General features: G+C 49.8%; 1 long non-coding RNA gene across 4 annotated transcripts in view; it reads right to left on the bottom strand.

Annotated features, from left to right (window-relative positions):
- LOC114217694 (uncharacterized) overlaps positions 1–16,092 on the bottom strand; it is a 62,509-nt gene extending 46,417 nt beyond the window's left edge. Inside the window, exons 1-5 of one of the 4 annotated variants that reach the window (XR_015768800.1) lie at positions 15,976–16,092; positions 14,428–14,503; positions 7,817–7,909; positions 4,266–4,429; positions 1,700–2,600 (exon numbers count right to left, since the gene is read on the bottom strand). This is a non-coding gene — a long non-coding RNA (uncharacterized LOC114217694). Of the gene's footprint in view, positions 1–1,699; positions 2,601–4,265; positions 4,430–7,816; positions 7,910–9,303; positions 11,717–14,427; positions 14,504–15,975 lie in introns of those variants that run through there. The other 3 variants (XR_003611027.2, XR_003611029.1, XR_003611028.2) reach the window with 3 other exon arrangements.
- Positions 16,093–23,614: the final 7,522 nt, after the last annotated feature.

Below are 23,614 nucleotides of genomic sequence, written 5' to 3'. Positions count from 1 at the left end.
AGGAGCAGGAACGGGGCGACATCATGGCACAGGAAGAATGGACACGAAAGAACACGGAGCAGGTCGGGGGCCACCCCCATCTCGAGCCTGGGATCCTGACCCCGGTCAGAGACACCAGGCTGGCGGGGAAACGCAGAGGAACTTGCGGGAAGGGCAGCATGCCTCCAGCCGGCAAAGGAGACACGCCCGCAGGGTCCAGCTGCAGTGTTCCCGGCAGAGCAAAGAAGGACGGACTCGGGGCTAACAGATGGTGCGCGCCTGACGGAGGCAATGGGTCTTTAGTTTCTGGGGCGAAACAAAAATGGGAGGGGCTTCTGCTGGGACGGGGTTGACGGCCCCTCCCCGCCACTGTGCCCTTTCCTCCTGCTTGCTGATGTCCCGGGGTGTGCTTTGCTTTGGTCTTCTGCCTGAGGCCCCCGGGCAGAAGGTGACAAAAGGCTACGTTTTGAGACTGTGGCTGTGGGTTCCTGCAGAATCCACCCCAGCTTTGGGACCCGACCGGCACCGCGAGACCCATATTCACTCGCGTGCTGCTAACATCCTACCCGCTTCCCCACCCTGTCCTGCTCTCTCTGACTCAGGCTCCCTTGAACGTGTCAGGCGGAAAGGGACCAGGACACGGCCACACGTGCCTGGGCCCCCTGCAGCTAAGAACACCTGTGACGGTCGCCCTGCTTCCTCCCCACGGCTATTCAAGCACACGTCCACGGACCCGGACTTGAGTCCAACTCTCCACAGAGGAGGCCAGGCTGCGGAGGGTCTCCTCCTACGCAGAGAGTGTATGTATCGGCGTCCAAACCGCATCAGGCCTTCCGAAGCTCTCCGAGGGATTCCGACCCACTGGATTCAGTGAGATAAACCACACAAAGGTGGCACGTGCCTCGCAATGAATTTGGCGCAGAGTAGATCCTGTGGAAAGCATGCGTGAAGGCACAGACTGTGAACATTCCAAAGGGTTGGCGGCACCGGGAAGCACGCGTCCAGGTTGTATCAGAGCTCTGAGTCAGAGAGGAGATGTTCGTCGCATCCATCCACCAGCCGGAAGGCAAACTGATCATTTCCCCAAACAGCACTTCTCTTGCACACACAGTGGCCATGAAAGCAGAGGCTCCGAAACTTGAAGAGACCCTAAAGCCTTTGGCTGTGGCACTGGGCTCTGAGAACACACGCATGAATAAACAAAACCCCAAGCGGCTACTGAGACATAGCTGAGTCTGGAAGGACATGAGAGACGCACAGACCACTCTACCTGACACCTGGGGCCCCCTGTCCCCGCCCCCCGGAGCAACGCCCGCCCGCCCTCCCCAGCCATACAGGGACACGTGTCGAAGCACGAAACCCATGCCATCTATTGGTCAACCAAATAACGACCTCGCCCCGTGACTCGCGGGCCTGCGGACACCGTCCCCCGAGGGTGGAGAAGACAGGGACCCATGTCTGAGCGTGCGGACGTGCAGTGCCCTGAGTGACCAAGTTCACATGCAGTCACCCAACAACGTGCTTCTGGGCAGAGAGAACCACTTGCTTGGGTTCTGCATTCAGTGATGTACACGGGGGATGTTTTCTTTTTCTTTTTTTTTTTTTAAATGTGAATTACTAAAGAAGCCTTCATTCACATTTCTTTTCTTTTTTTTAAAAAAGATTTTCTTTATTTGTTCATGAGAGACAGAGAGAGAGAGAGAGAGAGAGAGGCAGAGGGAGAAGCAGGCTCCCAAGGAGCAGGGAGTCCGATGCGGGACTCGATCCCAGGACCCTGGGACCATGACCTGAGCCGAAGGCAGACGCTTAACCATCTGAGCTACCCAGGCGCCCCGAGGGGGTTGGTTTCTATGCGGAAAGTCTGACCCTGAATGCTGGATTTCTCTATTGAGAGCCAGCTACAAAAGCCCCGAAGCCTGCTTGCACCAAGGTTTTGTCCTCAATTTAAACACATGCTTTTCCCTAAGGGCCTCTGAGCTGGGACTGTAAAGAATTGCAACGAAGCCCTTGAAGTCGGACAGAATTAGTATGACTCGTTCCTCCTGCTGGATCTCGATAGGACACTTGAAACCCAGACCACAACCACTTGGTTCTTTCCCAGGACTGCATGTCAAGGCCGAGCCTGGTGAAGCTTCAGGGATGATTTGCAATAGAATTAGAGTTGAGGGTTTAGAGTTTTGTGTGTGGGTTGGGGTTGGGAGGGGGGATCTTCTTTTCAGCGGCAAGCACATCTTTCCAATCAAGCACCCAAATACACATTATCAGGGCAGAAACAGTGCATGGAAACCAGGACTGGGAGGTGGCCAGACGGAAACAGGTTCCATTAAAGCCACTGGAAAGAGGCAGAGTTTGGCCCAGAGGAATCCATGCTTTAGTCTCAGCAGCGCCGGGGGGCAGAAGGACGTAAAAAGAGAAGGCAGAAGGAGAAATGAACCTATGGGAGTCACTGCAGGTTTCCCAAGCACTGATTACGTGTCTATGACACGCTGGGTCACACAGACATAAGCGATTCAGGGCAAAGGGAAAAAACACTCAGAGGCCACTGGAAGGACGTTTCACCCCAGGAATGAAGGCCCATCATCCTCCGTGGGGCCAGCTTGAAGACAGGTCCAATCTTCCACCTTCCAGGTAAAGAAACCAAGGCACGGAGATAAGCTAAATGTAGCCTTTCCAAAAATAATAATAATAATAAATAAAGCAGTCTATGACTGCTTCTAAATCACAGGAATATCATGTCAGGAAACCTCTGATTTTATCTGGGTTCCAATTAGCCATGTGGACTGTCTTAGTCCGTTTGGGCTGCTATAACAAAATATCACAGTCTGGGGGTTTCAACCAATATGCATTCACTCCTCTCAGTTCTGGCGGCTGGAAGGCCAAGATCAAGCCACAGGCAGATTCTCTGTCCCGTCAGGACCCGCTTCCTGGCTCAGACGGCTGCCTGCATGCTTGTCCTCACAGGACAGAAGGGGCCAGGGGCCTCTCTGGGGTCTCTTTATAAGGACACTAAATCCCATCATGAGGGCTCCCTGCTTATGACCCAATCACCTCCCAAAGGCCTCGCCTCCTAATACCATCACCTTGGGATAATGACGTCGACATATGAATTTGGTAGGAGGACACAAGCTTTGGGTCCATAACATGGACCCAGCAAGCATCATGATCTGCAGACAGCCTGACCCTACACAGGAGGGACCCTCATTACTCTTCAGTGGGGAGGCATGGAAGTCCATGCTCCTGCAATATCTTTTTCTTTATTAAGCTGAGACGAGCTAATTTTTTTTGCACACTCATAAGACCTACTTTTTCCCAAATGAAAACCTCTTTTCTTATTCCTAAATGATGCAACATATTTTTTAATGCCTCCAGTTTGTCCAACACGGCACCAAATGCTTGATATTATCCTTTAGAACAATCTAAGAGGTTGGCATCCCACTTGGTGGTTGAGGACGCAGAGGCTCAGAGAGGTTAAGTCACCTGCCAAAGTCACAACGCTAACCGTGATCTGGTTGACTTCAAAGCCCATGTATGCGTCTTCCAATGTTAGCAACACCCTCACAGGTTTATTTGCACCCACGAGTGGGCTGTCATGCCTCCTTCCACATGGCAGGAGCAGAGGGTGCAAATGAACAAATCATACTCTGCCGGCCCTTCTCTGGCTGAGGCTCATCTCGGTGACGGGACCAGAGAGCAGGTGCTGCTTCCTCCTGTGAACAGTGGGGGCAGGAAGCTATTTCTAGCAAGGGCCATGATGGGGCGGCACCAGCCCTCTCTGGCTGCCACACATAAAGGTGGCTCAGGCACAACTCCAAGGAGCCATGTGATGGAGTGGAGGGATGGTGGCTGTGGGGGCAGCAACCACTGTATTCTTGGTGTCACATGTTCCCCGTGTGCTTCCCCGAGCGTACGCCTGGTCAACCTGGCGGGTCTACTAAGTCACTGGCATTGAGCCGAACTTCTCCATTGTAAGCACCTGCAGAGGACAGCCGTGTGCCTTTCCACCTGTCTAACTGAATCCCACCCCCCAGGACCTGGTATTTCCACCACGGAACCCGGGGATGTGGCGGAGCCGACTTCGAGAAACCCATTCATTGAACACTGAGGGGCCCCTTAGACAACACGCTGCTGGTTGTGATAGAAATGTCATGGGCTTGTGTGAAAGACTTGTTTTCAAATCTTGGCTCTGCCACAAGCCGTGTGCTCTTGAGGTAATTACATGGCCTTTCTGTATTCTCATCAGCAAACCTGCTTCATACGAGCCATAAAGCAATGAAATGGAATCGTACCTGGAGTGGTAGGCGGCATGATCGGGCTCTAAACGACATCATGACGTGTTCATGGGTGGGAATGCTCCCGCTCTCCCCCTGGCCAGGGACCCCCGCCTCTCCCACATCAGATAGGGACCTGCCGTGGCTTCAGTGCTTGGCCAAAAATTTCAGAGCTGTGACCTCTGGGGTAAGACAAGAAGACTAAAGTGTATCTGACCAACGAATCACATCCTACCCCATGAAGGAGGGAGAGAGAGAGAGAAAGAGAGAGAGAGAAGAAAAAATAAAAAGAAGAGGGTTGGAGGGGAAGGGGGTTGCAAGGAGCAAGTGGGAGTTGGTTTTCTAAGAAGGACCCCTCATTTCTCGGTATGCAAGTTCCAGATAAGTTGGGGGACATTCGAGGAAAGTTCCCTTGTGGTTTGGAACCTGGTTATGTAGGACTCTGATGGACGTGTCAGTGAAAACTTGAATGGCCTTGAAAACCCGACCACAGAAGCATGACTGTCTTTGAGGGGGGGTCTCCGGTAAGGGCTTCAAGGACAGAGAAAACTCGTAGAGGAAACAGTTACGCAGTCATGGCAGGAAGCCTCCCAGCCTCACCACCTGAAGGAACAGGGAAAGTAGAAAATGTACCTTACACACGGGGTCATCTGGCCAAGGAGACGGCCACACCGAGCGTGGGAGGTGCCATCTGCCTTCTTGCGGCTTCTGGTAAAAGCCAAGAGGAAGAGGGAGCTAAAGGAAGGGCCCTTGGACAAAAGGGAGCCTGACGTCCAGGCCTGGGAAATTCTCAACCTGTCCCGACACCAAATGGTGTCAAAATTAAGAAAGGGCTCCTGGGCCAAAGACAAGTGCAGGGCGCTGTCAGGAAAATCTGGTCTAAAGATGAATCCAGAAGTGCGATTGGGTCTTGGTCTGCTTGGGCTGCTGTAACAAATAGCAAGTCCCACAGACAGGGTGGCTGGAACAACCCTGTCCTCCACCGGGCGTCTATGACAGCTGAGGGTTATTTTTTTCTTCCAGTGGAATGAGCCCCAAAGTCTTACAGAGAACTGTAGTGGGAGAAACATGGCCAGCGTGGGCTGGAAGGCAGAGAGCACACATTGAAATGATGCCTCTGGACCCCAGACCTGGTACAGGTGGGAAGCAGGCTGAGAAAAGGATGCCCCAGGAAAAGGTAGGATGACCCAGAGGGAGAAACAGAGGCAGGCGGAGTGGGTGCGAGAGCCGCGGAATTTGCCCCAGGAGCTGTCCGCTGGTGCCGCCTGCCTTTCACAAGGGCTCTGAGCCCGTGACTTGGGCGCATCCCCACTGTCCCCCCTGGATGAACAGACGGCCTACAGCATCGTCCCCTGCTTGTCCCATCATTGTCTGTCGTTGAGCGTGGGGGGGGGGGGTGGGTAGCTTGTCCCTAGTTCACAAACTTCAGATCCGAGAGAAGTGGATTTGAGGGCTCAAGGAGCCTCGTCAGTATGGATAAACTGACACTCCACGAGGATGAGGCTTTAGGGGGCCTTGGGAGAGGCTGAGCACACCTTGCACGTGGGAAGGCCATGGACCGCTGCAGGACAGAGGGCGAGTGCGGCCGCCAGCCTCCAAGACGCCCCCTACGGATCCCTCCCTCTGTTGTTCTCAGGCCTGTGCTGTCCGTCCCTTCCGGAATGGGACTGACCCACGGAACCAACAGCACACTGGAGAACTGAAGCGTGCGACTTCCGAGGTAGTTCTAACACTGCGGCTTCCTCTTATTCTCGCTCGGGGCCCTTGCTCTGGGAACAGCCAGCGGCCACGTCATGAGGGTACCTGAGCAGGCCTCTGCCGACAGAGAGCGTGGACTTGCCAACCGTGCACGGGAGCCACGCTGGGGGCAGACCCACCAGCCTCCTTCAGATGGCCACAGAGCCCTGGCTGGCTCCTTTTACTGCAACCTCGTGAGAGAACCCAAGCCCCATGATCCTACTAAGGTGCTCTTTAATTCCTGCCCCACAGGCACTATGCAAAAATAATACGCTTAGTATCGGGTTCAGCTGCGACCGTGTGGGGTAATTTGTTAGCCAGCAACAGCTAACTACTACAGTATGGAAATAAACACATCAAAAATTTCATGCAATTGGTTAATTAATGATGAAAATAGGAATACAGCCCCCAGAGGAACTGTAGGAACTTGATATTTATGGGCAATTTAATGAAGGGCTGTTAGAATCTGAAGGCTAAGTTAATACAAAATAATACGAAACCGGTTCCTGTCCTACAGAGTAAGGAACTGCCACCTTTGGGTTATCTTTTCCACCAAACAGACATCAGTGCCATCCCTGTCAGTCAAAAATCTAAAGCTCACACGGAACTTCCGAGACCTTTAATCAACAGGAAGCAGGGAATGGAGTCCTTCTTTGCAGTGAGAGCCTGCTCTGGGGCTTGTTGCACGTTTAGCAGCATTGTGGCCTTTGTCCCGCTACTTGTCAGCAATACCCCCGCACTCCCCACCAGTCACGACAAACTGAGAACCACTGCCTCAGATTTTTAAGTAGTCCTTGGGCAGACCTATCGAATGATGCTCATTTTGACACTGACATGACATGCCGTCCACTTTTTGGCCTCCTTTCCAAGTTTTAAATACTTTCTCATAAGGAGCGTCTGTGAGCCAGGAACTGAGAAAGGAAGCTCCCTCCCATTTGACTGCTTCCAAGGAAAGGGGGTTCTGGCCCCCTGCTGCTGCCCCAGCTAAAACTGGACACAGTATGGTCTCCTTCACCCCCGCCCAGAAGGGGACAGGAAGGAACGGGTAGGGAGGGCAAGTCCAGTCAGAATCAGGGATGGGGTCAGAGAGCTTCCGGGGTGAGCCTCATGGCACTATATAGAGACTTGTCTCAAAGCAGCTCAGGCGGGAAGATCAGCTGTTAGCCCGGGAGAACGTTAGGGAGAGGAACAGGATGCCCAAAGAGAACCCCAGGCCCTAACTAAGGTTTTTTTTGGGTTTTGTTTGCTACCTTTTCAAAATCATTTTAAACATGCAAGAAAAGAAGAAATTTGAATTCACCTTTGGGGGCAGATTGATTCTTTGTTTTGAAAGGAACCAGTACGTTAATTCCTTCAATGAATTAATTCCCCTTTAAACCGATGAGGGATAGAAGCAGAAAAATGTTCAACCTTAGCCCGGAAGGCTGACCTACAGCCTGCCTAGTTCCGATAAGGATCAAATACGTGCCGGTTGCTGCATTCTTAAAGTCTCATGACTGCCTGTAAATCTCACCCATAGTTAATGTCGAGCTGAATGATAAGTAGCAGAGAAATCTCGCAAAAGTAGTTTTACGAGCAGAAATTCGAAGAAGACGTTTATGATCTAATACTCCCTGCATGTCCCCTTCCTGTTGAGCACCAAGCGTACAACCACCAGCCTCACACCGCAAAAGTGCAGCCCTGTCTGCCCACAGGCCCTGTCCCTGTGCTGCTTACATAAACTTACTAAGCTGCACCATTGAACACCGCAAGAATTCTTTCGTGGCTGTCACATTCGACAATCCCGCAACAAAACCATTACTTCGATTACTGAATATAAAGCAAATACTCACCATGCTTGTTGAGTCTGTTGGCCTGTATGTGGATGTTTGAGGCTGAGAAGCTCCATATTCTGCACAGAGTAAATGACAGAATCAGACCTAGACCTGAAAAAAAAAATTAATTGGTTGGCAAGGGGTGGAGGGATTGGTTTGCAGTGACTATCCCTGCAGCCAGTGGGGTGATGTGTCTGCAGGAGGCCAGACTGGGTTGGAGAATTCCCCCACCAGGAAAGGAGGAAAGGCCAGGGCAGGGAACCGGTGGGGCTTGTTATCACTTAGCCTTTGGGGCGGCTGTGGCACTAAGATTAGAATTAAGGCCCGGTGAGGACTCATGTTAGACAGTCATGTTCGAATGGACCAGTTTCATCAGGGATCAAGAGGCAAGGGAGCACTCCGGAGGCCAAACGGGTATCCCTCAAACCTAGGGGTTGTTCCTATTGTCAATCATCCTGGGAACAGGCTGGTCTTGAGACAGGGAACAAGGATCAGGGAGGCCAGCCTCTGACAGGAGAGATGGACATTCTTTCTGGGCCTCCCAGCAGCTGGGCTGGACCCTGAATCAAGGACATACACAAAGCCCTCCAAGGGAAGGAAGCCAGATGGGGGAGCCCCGGAAAGGACCCCAGGACAGACCTACCTAGAGAACCTAAGGGTAGCCACATCCAGTAGTCTTATCACTTACGTATGCTGTATTTCCTTCCCTCTCTTCCTCCCTAGCTCGTCACCCCAGGCTGGTTTCTGTTGTGGGGTAGGAATTCAAGGGAAAAGCCTGTTCTGTGCCTAAAATACAGTGCCAAGTGCCAAAGCTGGCATTCTGCTAAGGACAACAGCCGGAGAGAGAGGAACAGTGGCCTGGCCCAAAGACAGAGCATGTATGCAACATTACAACCCCCAAATTGGACCTCTGAGAGGTCTCAGAGGGCTGAGGCTCTGAGCACATAGGGGACCCAAGGTTAACAATTCCCAAGACTAACAAGCAACTGGGGAAATCATGGAAAGATGAAGTGTGGTTGAGGTGTGGTCACGGACAGGTTAGGCCTGGACATGCAGGCTCTTGATGAGTGATGGATAGACAGGCAGGCGGAGACACAGGTGGTGGGGGGGTGGATGGGCAGGTGGACACATACCGGTAAAGGATGGATGGTGGAGGCGTTCAGAGCATGTTACCTCAAAGGAGGCCACTTTGGCATATTGATTATTTTGAGTTAAAAGACTTAAGAAACAGCTGGTGTGGGGCATCGGGGTGGCTGAGTCAGGTAAGCATTTGAGTCTTGACCTCAGCTCAGGTCTTGATCTCAGGGTCATGAGTTCAAGCCCTGCATGGGCTTCATGTTGAGCATGGAGCCTATAAGAAAAAGAAGGGAAGGCAGGAAGGAAGGAAGGAAGGAAGGAATGAGGAAGGAAGGAAGGAGGAAGAAAGGAAGGGAGAAGGAAGGAAGGAAGGAAGGAAGGAAGGAAGGAAGGAAGGAAGGAAGGAAGGAGGAAGAAAGGAAGGGAGAAGGAAGGAGGAAGGAAGGAAGGAAGGAAGAGAAAGAAACAATCAGCAGGTATAAAACACTTGGACCCTACTTTTTCTTCCTGAAAGCAGAAGGTAAAACTCCCATATGAGAGTGCCTTCTCTGTCCTGGGAGGAAAGAAACATTCTTGTCACCAGAGACCGGGAAATGGAGGCCGAAAGATCCGTAAAAGCAAACATTAAACAGACCCGTAACTTCCTAGATACTTCTGCATAGTTTCCTCCTAGCCCAAACACCTCTGTCTTTTTGATCAGTAAAACTGTATTGTCTCTTTGTCTAAAAGGTATGAAAGCTTCCTGTTCTGGTCACTTCTTCAGGTCTTCATTATCTTGAGATGGCTCCCACATACACGCAAATATTTAATTAAACTTGTATGCTTTTCTCCTGCTTCTGTCCTATGTCAATTTAATTTTTAGACCCAGCTGCAGACCCAAAGAGGGTAGGGGAGAATTTTTCCTCCCCTACAATACATAGATATTGATATAGGTATAGGGAGGGAAGGAAATTATAGAGAAAACATTTATATTTATTATCTTCCTAAAATGTGGACAAGGGGCAAAGAAAGGATGTGAAAACATAAATGAATGGGAACCACACAATGCAAATTACTTGCTTTTGCTCATCACAATCCAGAAGGAGCTGCAGAGGCCAAGTTCAAAGCTCCCCAGGCTTCCTCTGCCCTAGGTATGTGTGATGGACACGCTTCACAGCAGTTTCACCCAACACCAACCAGGACGTCACAGCTTAGCATGAAATAGAAGTCCGAGAGCCAAAGGATTGGCCCATTGTCATAGGAAAGGAGGTAAGCAGAGGAGGTTGTCCAGATGGGCCCCGAGGGAAGGCTGGTCTTTGCAGGTATCGCTGCGAGCTCCCTGACCCCACAGCCACAGGGTTCCTTCAGGAAGGTTCTGCTGCCCTTCACCCGTCTCCTACAGAAAGGGAAGGTTATGATACTTTGCCTACTTCCCTAGGGCGTGTCAAGCAGCTCAAGCAACTACTCTAAAGAATGTGGCTACTTGCGGATAAAAGACCCTATGCAGGGCTACCTAATGTCACTTAATAACTACACAAGGCCCCCAGAAACATGACAGCCCAACAGATTGTGCCAAAGGCTTTTGTGACGAAATGGAGCCCAGTGGGGCATTAAGAGTCCTAATCCTCTGTGAAAGGCCTAACTGGGGAGCCCCAGTCATATGCAACGTGCGTATTTTTCTACACATAAAGCTGATTATCTACCACTTCCTGGAAACAAGGGAAAAATTACTTGTCATTATTTTAGACTAAAAAATAGTGAGTTCTGGAAGTTTCTTGACTCCCCTCCTACCTGGCCCATTAATAGCTCTAAAGAGGAAAGACTACCACGCTGATTTGGGGTGACGCAATGGGTGACAGCATGCTTCACGTCTTAAGAGGAGGTGGGCGAGAAGGATCTACCTTTAAAGAACTCCAATTAAAGTAATTACCATTGTTACCAAAATTACTGTTTTTAAAAGCCTGAAGTCCTCTATTGGAGAACACTTCAGAAAGCTGTGGGAAAAAAAACCCCACATGACCAGCACGATTAGGTAGAACAAAAGCCAAGCCTTGTTTAAAGCGAGCTGCTTAAATCCTCCCATGCCTCCGCGCCACGGTGGCAAGTCACCATTCCTGAAAGCCTGTCATACTTTCTTAAGTTTTCAAAGAGCTGTCAGCAATATTCCCAGGGTGGGAGGGCGACGGGCACGTGAGCGGGGCTACACATGGCAGGTCACATGGGGCCAGGGCTGTCTCCTTCTGGCCCCTCCTGAACTGCTCTTCGGACGAGGCACATGCCGTGGCTCCTCGTTCTGGGCCACAGGGTGGACGGGCCACAACGGGCAGGGATAGGGGATGCTAGGAGATAGGCCAGAGCCCCTCCAGGATAACCTTTGCACTCTTGATGTGGTGCGGAAAGATCCAGGTATTGGTGGGCTTGCTCTCAGATTATGAAGGCAAGGACGGCTTTTGCACATTTTTAGTGTGTTGCAGATGTATATTTTCTGCAAATTGTCCTAAACGTCAACTGCTAGGAACATAAAATTAATAATAATAAAAAAAGAAATACAAAATATAAGCCCCACAACATTGTTTTCAGGCTCATCAGGCAAATACAAATTACTCTGTGCATTTGCTAGAAAAGATGCTAAGAGCTTCCTCTCGATTTCTGTACTTCCCCCACGGCAGACCACTGGTCCGGGGCTACCCTTCATGCAGCGCTGGTGGAGGACAGCACATGTCGAAGTCGTTGCTAGAATACTCAGTCACCCAAGGTGGTCACAGGCAGATGGTTCCACTGGTCAAATGAGGCACGGAAAACACCTCATCTCCTTTCAGGCAGGCACAGTGCATAGCGGCAGATTGAAGGCTCTGAGATATCCTGTTTCAAAAGAAGCACAAAAACTCCCTTTCTTGAGCCCAGTTCTCCAAATTTATTTGCTCACTTTCTCTTTCTCTCTTTTTTTATTTGCTTACTGATTAACTTATTCTTGCCTAACACTTGCACTATTTGCCTGATGACATCCCACCGACCCCATGTTAAGAGATGCTTGCCTGGGGTCTGGCCTTACGGGCATCTGCCCCGCCTCGAACAAGTCGGTCAGGAATGCTGGACCCCAAAGTGGAAAATCCCCGCCAGCCCACATCAACCCCTCAGTGGCGATGTCTGGACCCATTTGCGGACCATGCCAAATGGTCCAAGGAATCGCTCCCGGTGACGGTCAGGTTCCTCTTGCTTGTTCAGCAGCAGCAGGTAGAACTCCCGCTATTAGTGCTACTCCACTTTGGTGATGGCCCGGCACGCTGGGACACGGCAGCCTTTAGCAGAAGTCTGTGCATAGAATAAACTCGATCAAGGGTAAGGAGACCACGAGCTTCGCTGGGAAGCGGAGACGCACCAGCTACAGCGACTCTGTTTATCTTTCCCTGGGCTCACTCAAGCTAGGCCCAGAATGGCTTTTCCTAATTAGCTGGCATCAGGCAAACATCGCCTGCAATCAGAGTCCTTACAGGAGGCTTTCGAATACTGCTCGGAAATACATTTGAATGCGCTACGCCTCCCAATTCCCCTCTAACAAAATAATTATCCACAGTCCAATTTCCGCACGCAGGACCCCAAGCGCCATTCACACTGGGGTCAGTAGAACGAGGGTCTGGTGGTGCCAGTGCTCAACTGCCAATGATTTTAACAGTCGTAGAGACAACTAACCGGTGGCGGCAGCAGGTCTAGAACACCACTGTCTTCCAAGGACAGGCCTTCACAAATCAAAGACACGCCAAAGTCAAGGCCCCTTTCTTGTCTCCTGCATTCCCTAACACCACCTTGTACTCCTGTGCGGTCACTACTTCACAATCTACTCGATATAAGCCATCCCAAGTCACAGAAAGCAGTGTTTCTAGGCCTAGGAGTCTTCCTGGTACCCACATAGGCACAGTATCTCGTCTCAGAAAATCAAGCTCCTTGTCCGCGTGTTGCGTCCTCCCTCCACACATCCGATGTGACTCCCCAGCCACTGCAGAGACTAAGAAACTTCCTACTGACACAGGCATAATTAGGAGGACCCCAGACTATGTCACAGGCTTCTGTGCGGTTATGAAACATGCCAGAAAATTCTTAAATACACCTCTCGACAAAAGGTGGAGTCTGATTCCCCTCCCTGTGAAGAAGGGCCGGGGGTGGGGTGGCGGGGCTTGCTCCTGACAGACCACAGCAGGAGACATGGCTGCCTATCTCCCAAGGCAAGGCCAGAAAAGGGGTACGGCTTCCTCCTGGTTGTCTCTCTCTCTCTCTCCCTCTCTCTGGGGACATACAGCTTTGGAACCCTGAGCTGCCACATAGGAAGTGTCACCATCTGGAAGACACCATGCTGGAAAGACCATGAGTGGAGAGCACAGAGAGATGCCTGAGAACAAGGAGCTCCAGCTCTTCCAGCCCAGATGCCACGCATGGGAGTAAAGAAGCCTCTGAGATGCTCTCAGCTGCTCCTGAGCTGGGTGACATAATAAATGTTCATGGTTGTTTCAAGCCATGAGGTTTGGGGTGATTTGTTACTTGGCCATAGCTAACTAATACACTCCTTGAGTGGGGCACCACCGGAGCCCTTTCTACTTCTCTTTTTCTCAGCACACACTGTTGGCCTCTTGAAGACTCCCCCAGCTAGAGGGGCTCACCTACAAAGGAACACCTAAGCACACCTGGTCTCACCGACTTAGCCCTGAACAGCCTCTCTGCCCCCATTGCTCACACTTCACTTCATGCTGCTTGCCTCCTTGGGGCTGACTCTTACTTTCTATTTGAGACACCTGTAGTTACAAAGCCCAGCTGGTCACTTGGTTGCTAAGTTGAATGCCCTGTTCTCTTGAGTTACCAAGAGATGTACCCCATCCCTGGGCTCCTCCACTCACAAGGAGCCCCATCAGGTCCAGGCACGGCTGGCTGGTGCCTACAACTTCCCCATGCTTCCTCCCTCCCTCACGCTACTGTTTATGGAGCATCCACAAGGCTCCAGGAGCAGAACGAAGCTGATAATCTCTCACTGTTCAGTAGAAGCAAGGAGAGAAAACTCTTATCTTCGTTAACAGGCTGATGAGCCAATGCCAACCAGGAAGTTGTGCAGCCGGGACAGAAAATTTAAAGGGGAAAGATCTACTTTTTGTTGTTATAGTGGCGTGAGGTCTTGTATGGCTGCGAGTGGGCACAATTGCGAGTTTTGTCATCTCTAAAACAGAGATGGTCACAGTGCTGTCATAAGGAGTACATTGGACGATATATGCGAGAAGTTTCGCCCCGTGCCTGACGTACAAGAAGAGCTCAATAAACGTAGGCTTTTCTTACTCTCCTGACATCCTACCCCGAGTTTAATATGCCCCGCACTGAGCTCTTCGCATCCCTCCCACGCCTCCCACATCGTTCCCATCCTGGTTAACGGCACGTTATCCTTCCACTTAGCCGAAAAACCCCAAACTGCTGGGGGGCATGCCATCTCCTTTCCCTTCTCTCACGTTCCACGTGCAACTGACTGGCAGTGCGTTTTGATTCTACCTTCAAAATAGATTCAGAACCAACCACTTCTCACCACTGGTTTCTCTTACCTTGTCCAAGCTCTCATCACCCCCCCGTGGTTCCCGGCCGAGATGGGCAGACTGCTCTGACCGGCTTTTCGACCTGCTGCCGGGAGAACTGTGGTTAAACAGAAGTCACATCAACTGTTTTCTCAATAACCAGTGGTTTCTGATCATTCTCAGATGAAAGCCCCGTCCTAATGACCTCAGGATCTAATGATCTGGCCCCTGTTCTGGACTTCTCTCTCCCACCCCTCTCTCACCACCACCACCCCCCTCCTCCCCACCCGGCCTCCGGCACGTTGTTGGATTCAGCTTCTCCGGCCTTCCTTTGGTTCCTCAAGCGCACCAGGCCCGCTCCTGCTTCAGAACATTTGCACTTCTTATCCCTTCTGTCTCAAAGACTCTTAACAAATATCTGAATGGCTTGCTTCCTCAGCGTCTTCCAGTCAACTTCTCCAGGAGGTCTTTGCCAATCATCTTAATTATAATTGCAACCCCTCCCAATGCTCTCTTTCTCTCCCTCGTGCTTTCAGTTTTGCCATAGCCCTTCTCACTGTCTACCACACTGTGTATTATTGACTTTGCCTTGCTTCCCCTCCCGGGATGGAGTGTAAGCCCAGGAGGGTGTGGGGTCGGTTGGACACTGCTGTATTCCCAGTACCTAGAAACAGTGCCTCATACCTGCCAAATGCCCAACAAGCGTTCACTGGAGGGGGCGGGGGAAGGGGATACAGCAAACTATTTCTTGCCTTAAATGATCTAGAAAATACCCAAGCTGATGATGGTTTTGAAAAAACAAGGTTTTTTCAAAACCTTGCTTGGTTTTGAAACTAAAATGGAGAAAATGTTTGTACTTCTTCAGTAGGGAAGGGAAAGATGGCGGCCCCTTGGGTACCGTTCCCCTCATCTTTCACTAGGTGCAGGTACAGTGGAATCACCATTAGCATGTGGCTCGGCCTTCTGCTGGTGGTAGGCATCATCCTCATTTGCATGTGGGGGTTAGAGTTCATCTCTTTGATAAAGATGCTCGCCCAAGGTGAAGAATAGAGCAGAGTTAGAGGTCAAGTCTTACCTCTGGGATGCTAGTTCTTAGGGAGGCCCTCTGACACAGTCAGTGGCAGGTCTCTGAGTTACTCACAGTGGAGTAAACATTTCCCGGATGTGTCAGTCAACAGCTTGATAAATCAGAAAGCATGCTGAGCTGGGGGGCGGGGTCACAGTTTATGGGTTTTAATCCCATAAATGCTGACATGGACCAGATCCAGAAGCTCCACGACCTGCAGGGGACCACTCTACAGCTGAGGAACTTGCCACAACCCCGTGAACTGAGCTACTCCTCCCCTTCTCAGGAGGGTGACATCGCACATGTCTCAGAGAGCCCAGCTCTTCCAGACAAGAGCCATACACGCAACCAGGGGGAAAACGGGAAAACAGCTAAGGCATTGGGCAGTGGCAACCATGCTTCATATACAACAGCTTTTTTCTTCTTGCTTTTCTTATTTTCACTCATTCACTCTTTCAACAAATGCCTATTTAACATCCACCTAGGTAACAGAAGTTTGTAATGGAGCTTACCTTCAGAGGAGCCTCATTTTCTGTGTCCTTGACTCCATTTTTTCTTTCGGAGCAGTCTACTCCATGCCTCTCTCTGGGGTGAAGCTCAGGGCCTCTACGGCAAGAAAGGCAGTTGGGTCCTTGCCGGATGGTCAACAGAGAAGTTGCAGAAGTTATAGCCCTCAGAAGGCCCAGATAAAATCTGCTGGCAGAGGCCGACATTCTGTTACCACCACATGCATGACAAATGGGGTTGGGCAACCTATCTGCGTGTGAACTTCAAAAAGTACTTTAGGAAAAAGTGATGGGGGAAGGCCAGGAGAGCGATGACTAAAGATTTACTGGAAACAAATGTGTCAGGAACTCTGGGTTCAGAGGGATGGGTTTGTCAGAGTTGGCATCCACCACGTGGCATGAGGCCCAGGCATAGCAGGTGGTACAGACATAGCTTTAATTGATAGCTTAATTAAGGAATTAGGTAGGTTATAACTTCCCAACTACAGCCTGCTCTAGCTAAATTTTATCATCTTCCTTTTCCATAGAAACACACAGATAGACGTAAAGGAGGGCTGGGTGTCATACACCCAGGAGCTGCTGCTCAGACGGTAGAAAAGGAAGAAAAAATATGTGTTAAGGAGGAAATGGCAACAGGTACTTCTTTCACTTGCAGGAAGCTGCCTCAGGAACCCCCAAAGGGCAATGCTTTACCCTTTCTCCTCAAGAACTTGCTGAGTCGCCTTCTAGGGAGGAGAAGCACCATCTCCAACAGCCAGACTAGAGCCTCCAAAGGGTGCAGGGCTGGGAAACGAACAAAGTCTGCAGAGACTCGGATGGAGAAGACATACAGCCATCTCACTGATGGCCTTGAGCTCTGCAGAGGCCAACTACTATGTGCTTTTTGAGCCACACTGGCCAACTGACTCGGGCCCCGGGAAAATACTTGGCCCCCTGGCATGGGTGGGATGGGGCTCAGGAACTTGAACGTCTTCCTGTTATTCATAGCGTGGTCCCCTGTCTGGCTGCATCAACATCACCTGGGAGCTCGGAAGGGCTAGAGAACCTCGGAGCAAATTGCATTTCAGCAAGATCCCCAGGTGATTTCTTTTCTTTTTTTTTTTTTTTTAAGATTTTATCTTAAAATCACCCCCCAGGTGATTTCTATGCACATTAAAATTAAAAATTTAGGAATCAGTGACTTGGGGGCGCCTGGGTAGCTCAGTTGGTTGAGTGTCTGACTTCAGCTCAGGTCATGGTCCCAGGGTCTGGGATCGAGCCCTGTGTCGGGCTCCCTGCCCAGCAGGGAGCCTGCTTCTCCCTCTGCCTCTGCCCCTCCCCTCTGCTCGCTTGCTCTCCCCTGCCCTCTCTCTCTCAAATAAATAAAATCTTTAAGAAAAAAAAAAAGAATCAGAGACTTGGACAACAGATGGTGCAGTCTAGCTTCCAACTTAAGAACTGACTCTTTCCTAAAAAGTTTCTACCTTGAAACTGTAAGAAGAGCAAGGTCTATGAAAACTCTAAGCCACCAGATAGATACCCATAACTGAGATTTGACACCATTATTTGAATATAAATATGTTAAAGTCTGCAAGAGAGTGATACTAGAAGTGGTGAGAGTCTCAGATGCAGGAGGGGGTACAAAGCTTTACAGATTGGACAGGAAGGAGAACACTAAAGGCAAACCATGCTCTGTAATTTTGCCAGTGGCCTGGTGGGTGATGTACCTGGGCACCGTGGAAGGTGGCCTTCCCACTGTAGGGTGCTGTGGAGTTTGGAGCACAAAGCTAAGAGTCCAGCTCTTTGCCGATCTCTTATGCCAGCAAAGCCCGTTACTTCTCACCCAAACATCCAACTTCGCTACCCCCCAGTGCACCACTGTCTGAGTCATTTCCAGGAAGGCTGGGGCTTCAAACAGAGCCAGGTCATGGGCCACCTCAAAAGCCAGGCTGGGTGAGGACATTCAATCTGATGGTCATGGGGAGCCTCTGAAGGTGTGTAAAGCAAGAGAAAGACATAATCCGAGTGGGCTTTAAAGGTACGATTTGAGATGGTGCCATTGAGTAGCAAGTTATTGCAATAATACAGTCAGGTGTACTGGACTTCAGATAGGGGTTTGTTTTTTTTTTAATTGGGAGTGTAGTAAACAAAATGTCACTTTATTCTGATGGACACTCATTTATTCCGAGGGACACACAGCAGGCGTCCAATAACACTGTTGAATGAATGAATGTAGGGTGACTTAGGGACATCATTACACAGACCAATCTACACGGAACTGCAGTTAAACCTTAAATGTTGGTAAGCTATTTTCACCCATATTAAACTGGGCCAAAATAGCGTTTCTTGATTACTGGTGCCAGGGCTTGCTGGCTGGTTGGTTCCACACGTGACTGGGTTTCCTCTTCCCCGTCGGGCGGAGGGCTCTCTGGCTGCAGTCCACCTTCCACCTGCTGTGGGATGGAGTCGTGGTGGGGAAAGGTGAGCTCTGGTCCTTTGCTCGAGGTCAAGTCACTGGACAATTCTGGGCTCATTTCTTCATCTGTAAACTACCCATCACATAACGGGAAGAGCGTTAGGAGTTGAGCCTGCCACAGACAGACAAGCCTCCTGGGCTTGGCTGTGGCCCATCATCTTGCAAGATGCCCCGACAGGCACACGGTGTCAGCTCTGCCGCTCGAAATGGGGGACATCTGCTTGCTCAGGCCAGGTTCCTTTTGGCCTCATGTGTTTTGGCCTCATGTGTTCTGGTGAAGCTGCCTGGTGACAAGATTCTGGAGAGGTCCATTGTCCCTGCTTCTCATCAACATACTTCACGGTAAACATAACAACCTGCGTTTCTTTGCATGAGTTATGATTTCCTGTATCAGCTTCAATTAAGTTCTACTTCTCTATGCTTCTCTCAGCACATCTCAGATTTAACTCACAGATTACAGTGGATTTTTAAAATACACGGCACAGATCCCTTCCCAGGACTCTGATTAAACTTGCACACTCCATCTGGTGTTCCAAAAGCTGTTTCAAGCCTGGATTCCTTCTCTGAGGTTATTTGCCAACAACCTATCCATAAATTAATAGTTATGGTATGTTTATTAGTTTCCGGGACTTCTAATAGCATATTGATTCTGGGCAGAAGCTTAGCATCTAGTTTGGCTAAAGAATTTAATTTTCTGCAAACCACAACAACCTAGTCATATCATCTGGGATTGAAACACTAATTCAGTGGCCTTTAAATGCTGATGTGTGCATCAGAGTTGAGCCATACAGTTTCACCTGCCTGCAACAAGATGTTAAAAAAAATTCGGTATATTAAAAGGGTAACTATATTCAATGTAAAGAACATTTTTTTCTGAGTTTATGCTTTCTTCTTTTTCATGTGTAATAGTCTTTAACATATTTTTAACAATCTTATTTGAAAAATAAAAATGGACAGCTCTATGACAGTGCCTCAAATCTTGGGGAATATTTATTTTACTGATCCATAAAATCCAAAGGAATAGCCTACCCTGGACTAATGGAGCATCCAGTGATATTTAAAATATGGGACAAGTCTGGGCTAAAACCTCTTCCACCCCTTTCTGGTACCAAGAAACACCTGCCATTGTTTCCCATCAGGGCTAGCCAGGGAGGAAAAGATTGGCTTCCCAGATGGACTTTTAAATAGAAGCCCTTAAATCCAGTATTGACTCATGCAGCAGGAAAAGAGTATGAGGCATCTGACTCCCCCCGTGTTTCCAGGTCTTCATATTTCTAAGATTTCTGCCTTCCAAAAAAATTATTATTGCTTTTCTAACTTTCACTGACTGAGCATCATTGACCTTCAGCTTCAAAGGTAGGAAAAAGAGTGCCCTTTCATCCCCAGGCCACACCTGCCTCAGGAAGTTGGGGTGTGGCTCCTGGCCAGTGACCCCCTGCTGCCTGTCGGGGCGGGGCCAGGAACCTCTGTGATCTTCTTGTCCCTCCTTCTTCCCACCCCCCGAAAGACCAGGAGCAAATGACGCTATTGAAGGGGAAGGAACAGCAGTCTGAGAGCCTGTCTGAAGAGGACCGGCATTTGCTGAGTTTCCCCCGAAGGCTTGTCATGTTCACTGTTGGTCAAAGCCTAAATGGTGACCCCATTTGGGAGCAGATGTTCTGCTTTGCCCCGCCGCCTCTTACGGGTGTTTTCCCCTCACCTCCCTGTCTTGCTTCAACTGGATTCTTACGTCCCACGTTCTAAACCCTTCTTCCCTGTCCTAAAAGGCTCCAAAGCCTTCATGCAAACCGAACTTCCACGGCCCTCCTAGAGAGCCCACAGTTCCTAAACCAACGGTGAGCAGCCCCCATGGCCAAGGCACCCATGACCGTCAACACCACAAGGCTGATCTGAGCTGAAGCCAGAAGCTGGAAAGCCAACCAAGGGCTACGTGAATACCGTTTGTAGCTGTTTTCACAGAGCAATAAATCATGGACATCTCTCCGTATCAATACATGTAAAGTTACCCACATATTTTTAAAGGGTGAACAGTATTCTTTCATGTGGTTATACCATAATTTAACCTATCCTTTATTGATGGACATTCAAGTTATTTCCAATTTTTCTCAATTACAAATACCAGTACAAGAAATATTCTTTCACATATATTTTTCCCACTTGTATTTTTGTTCACAGAAGCAGTACTGTTGGACCAAAGAGTACAACATATAAATGTGGACACTGGAAAGCGGTACATTTTGGGGATGCAATTTTCCTCTCCCTAGCAGGGCATGGACATCCTTTCTGCTGTCTTTGCCAATCCACAGTTTCAACTTCAACCTCTTTAATTGATGGGGATGTAGAATATGTTTAATAGCTTTGGGCTTCTTTATCTGTACATGTTCTTTTAATATTCTTTGCCCATATTCCATTTGGGGGTACTTTACAAGTCTAAAAGGAAAAAAAAAACTCTTAAAATATGAGTATCAGCCCTTTCCTCATACAAACACATCCATCACTGAACATTTGTAAAGCATCTCTGTTCCAGGCACTGTGTGACATGTGCATTATCTGAATTAATCTTCAGAACAGCCTTGTAGGGAACGCCTCATTTTTCCTATTTTGTTCATGAGACGGGTCCAGCAAGGCTGGTGGAAATGCTGAGATGTCTCCAGGCTTGTTTTCAAGCCCAAGTTTTTTTTCATCACACCTCTCAAAACCTCTAAATAAAAATGCCTTAGTACGAAGCAAGGATGTGGGAGCTAGAAAACCACACAGGGTTTTGTTGCAGCGGATGCTACACGTTGGTTGTTGAGCTATAGGTGTGCAACTCAGATTCCTGGGCCCACCCTGGGGATTTCGGCTTAACTGGTCCGGGGTGGGCAGGCCCAGGCATGACAATTTTTGGCAGCTTCCAGGTGATTCTTACATGCAGCCGTGGCCAGGATCCACCATCCTAGACCACCTCCACCAACCGTCCCAGCTCTAATGCCCACATTTTATAGCGGAAGAAAGCGAGGCCCAGAAAGGGAATGGGACTTGCCCAAGATCACACTGCTGATAAGTGGCCAACTCAGACCACAGTGCAGATGTGATGAACCCCAGTTCTCTCTACCAAACTGCAAATGCACAGGGCCACCGCTGTCCTTCCTTCTCCAAGGTGGCTCCACGAAGGGCATGACTCACGGCGGGGGGGGGCAGACAGGGGCGACAACTTAAATCTGTCTGCACGTTAGGAGCCGTTTGTATCAGTGTTTGTTACTCTGCTCTCCTTACTCCCAGGCTGCACTGGGAGAACTGGGGCACCTTCCACGGCAGTGTGCCAGCATCCTCTGCCCATCACTGTGGCTGCTTCCCCCACGTGTCCAACTCAGGCCACACCGTTTCCCTTGGGCATCATCTTCCTGCTTGCCATTATCACAGGCCCTCCGTGCGCCGGGGCTCTTCCTCCCGGGTCCTTGCCACGCGTGTGGGTGGTCCACTGTGCTGGTAACCACGTAATTCATGTGGGCCTTCCCCACCAGACTCTCTGCCCCACGAGAGCAGGGACCTCTGGCCCTTGCTTGCCACGCTTCTCCAAGCACTTGACCCGGTACCCTGCACAAAGCAGACAAAGAGGCCTTGGGCACTCTCCTCTTAGTGTCTGGGGCAGAACCCTCGACAAACCCCCCTTCCCCACCTCCAGAGATGACAGACCAGAAAACGGAGTTCCAGAGGGCCCCATGATCTGCCCCAAGTCACACCATGTATTTGAGCTTAGGTACTCATTCAAGAGTGATTTAGCTTTAGCAGCTCATTGCAGACTCCTACTGAGCTTACAGAGAAGCTGACTTCTCCATCGTCTGCACATACGCTACTTCTGCATCGCCTCTCTTATTAGGAGACAGCAAGATATAAGTAAGTGCTCTACAAGGATATTCATGGGCAGTACTTAAGGGCTTTCTTGATACAGCCTGCTTTATATTGATTATGCCGATTTTCCTCCAAATTAAAGTGAAAACTCTGAATTACAGGAAGTTTAATGATTGGTGTTTTAAGACTCATGAATACATAAAGTAGCAAATTGGAATAAAACCAAGGGCTGTTTTGTAGAAGTACTGGAGTGTGTTTGAACGGTCAAAACTGATTTCCAACTAGCATGATTTTTTCTGTGTAAATACATCCCTCCCCCCACTTCCTACCTTTACCCATCAGTCCCTACAGCTCCTATTCAGCACCTGCCCTTCCCTTCTCATGGAAACCTCCAGAGAGAGCCACAACACCTCCCTCTTGTGCCTGCCAACCCCACAATCTGAGGCTTGAGGAATGACAGCAGGTGTCAGATCCAAATTCTCTTCAGTCCCAGTCACCAGGCCGTCCTGCTGCTGATCATTTCCTTCTGGAAACTCTTGCTCCTCCAGCCATGAAGGAGTCACGTTCCTGCCTGTCCACCTCTGCGCTCCTCACCAGACTCAGCTCCAGGAGTCAAAGCCCACGCTCTCGTCACTAAACCTTGCATGGTGGTGGCATGTAATTACAGATCACATTCGAAATTATCACTGTGTGAAGATGCTGTGCTGAACACTTTACACAAAGTAACTCATCCAACTCACAGTTCCATGAAATAAACACCAGTCTTCATTTACAGATGAGGAAGCGGATCAGAGCATCAGCTCCGCGCGGACGGGGATTTTGTGGTTTTGTTACATCACAATTTCACCACCGATGCAAAGTGCAAACTCAAGCCACTCTGGCTCCAAAGCTCAATGGTCAGTCACTGGGCACTGAGCTCTTGCAGAACCAGTCCGTGACTGCTCCCTCTTGAGTCCTTCACACATTCCTTTCTCTCTGGCACCTCTTAAATGTCAGCAACTCCCCCCCCCTACCATCTCCCCATCCTTAGCTTGTTCATCTTCTCCCTAGACAAGTACTCTCTCACAGCTTTACCTCCTACGTGCTGGCAAGCAAGTCCCAAATCTCTCTGGAACGGTCAGCTGTCTGTCAGACAACACCATCTGTCAACTCCCTATTCCTCAAATTCTACATGTCAAAACATGTCATTTTCTCACTAAACCTAAGCCTGTTCCATCTTCTGAGTTCTGTCTATCAGATGGTGGCCCCATGATGTAGCTTACCACCCAACCTGGGCACTGCAGAACTCAACCTCGTCCCTTGCTCTCCCCTCAGCAGTACAGAACGATGGGGAAGCATGCGGGCTCTGAAGAAAACAAT

The sequence above is a fragment of the Eumetopias jubatus genome, unplaced genomic scaffold (genome assembly GCF_037043125.1).
Source record: "Eumetopias jubatus isolate StellerSeaLion01/CBP00866 unplaced genomic scaffold, mEumJub1_p1.0 scaffold_8, whole genome shotgun sequence".
Classification (NCBI taxonomy): domain Eukaryota; kingdom Metazoa; phylum Chordata; class Mammalia; order Carnivora; family Otariidae; genus Eumetopias; species Eumetopias jubatus.
The sequence above is the reverse complement of the archived record's forward strand: the minus strand, read 5'-3'. Positions and strand labels throughout refer to the sequence as shown.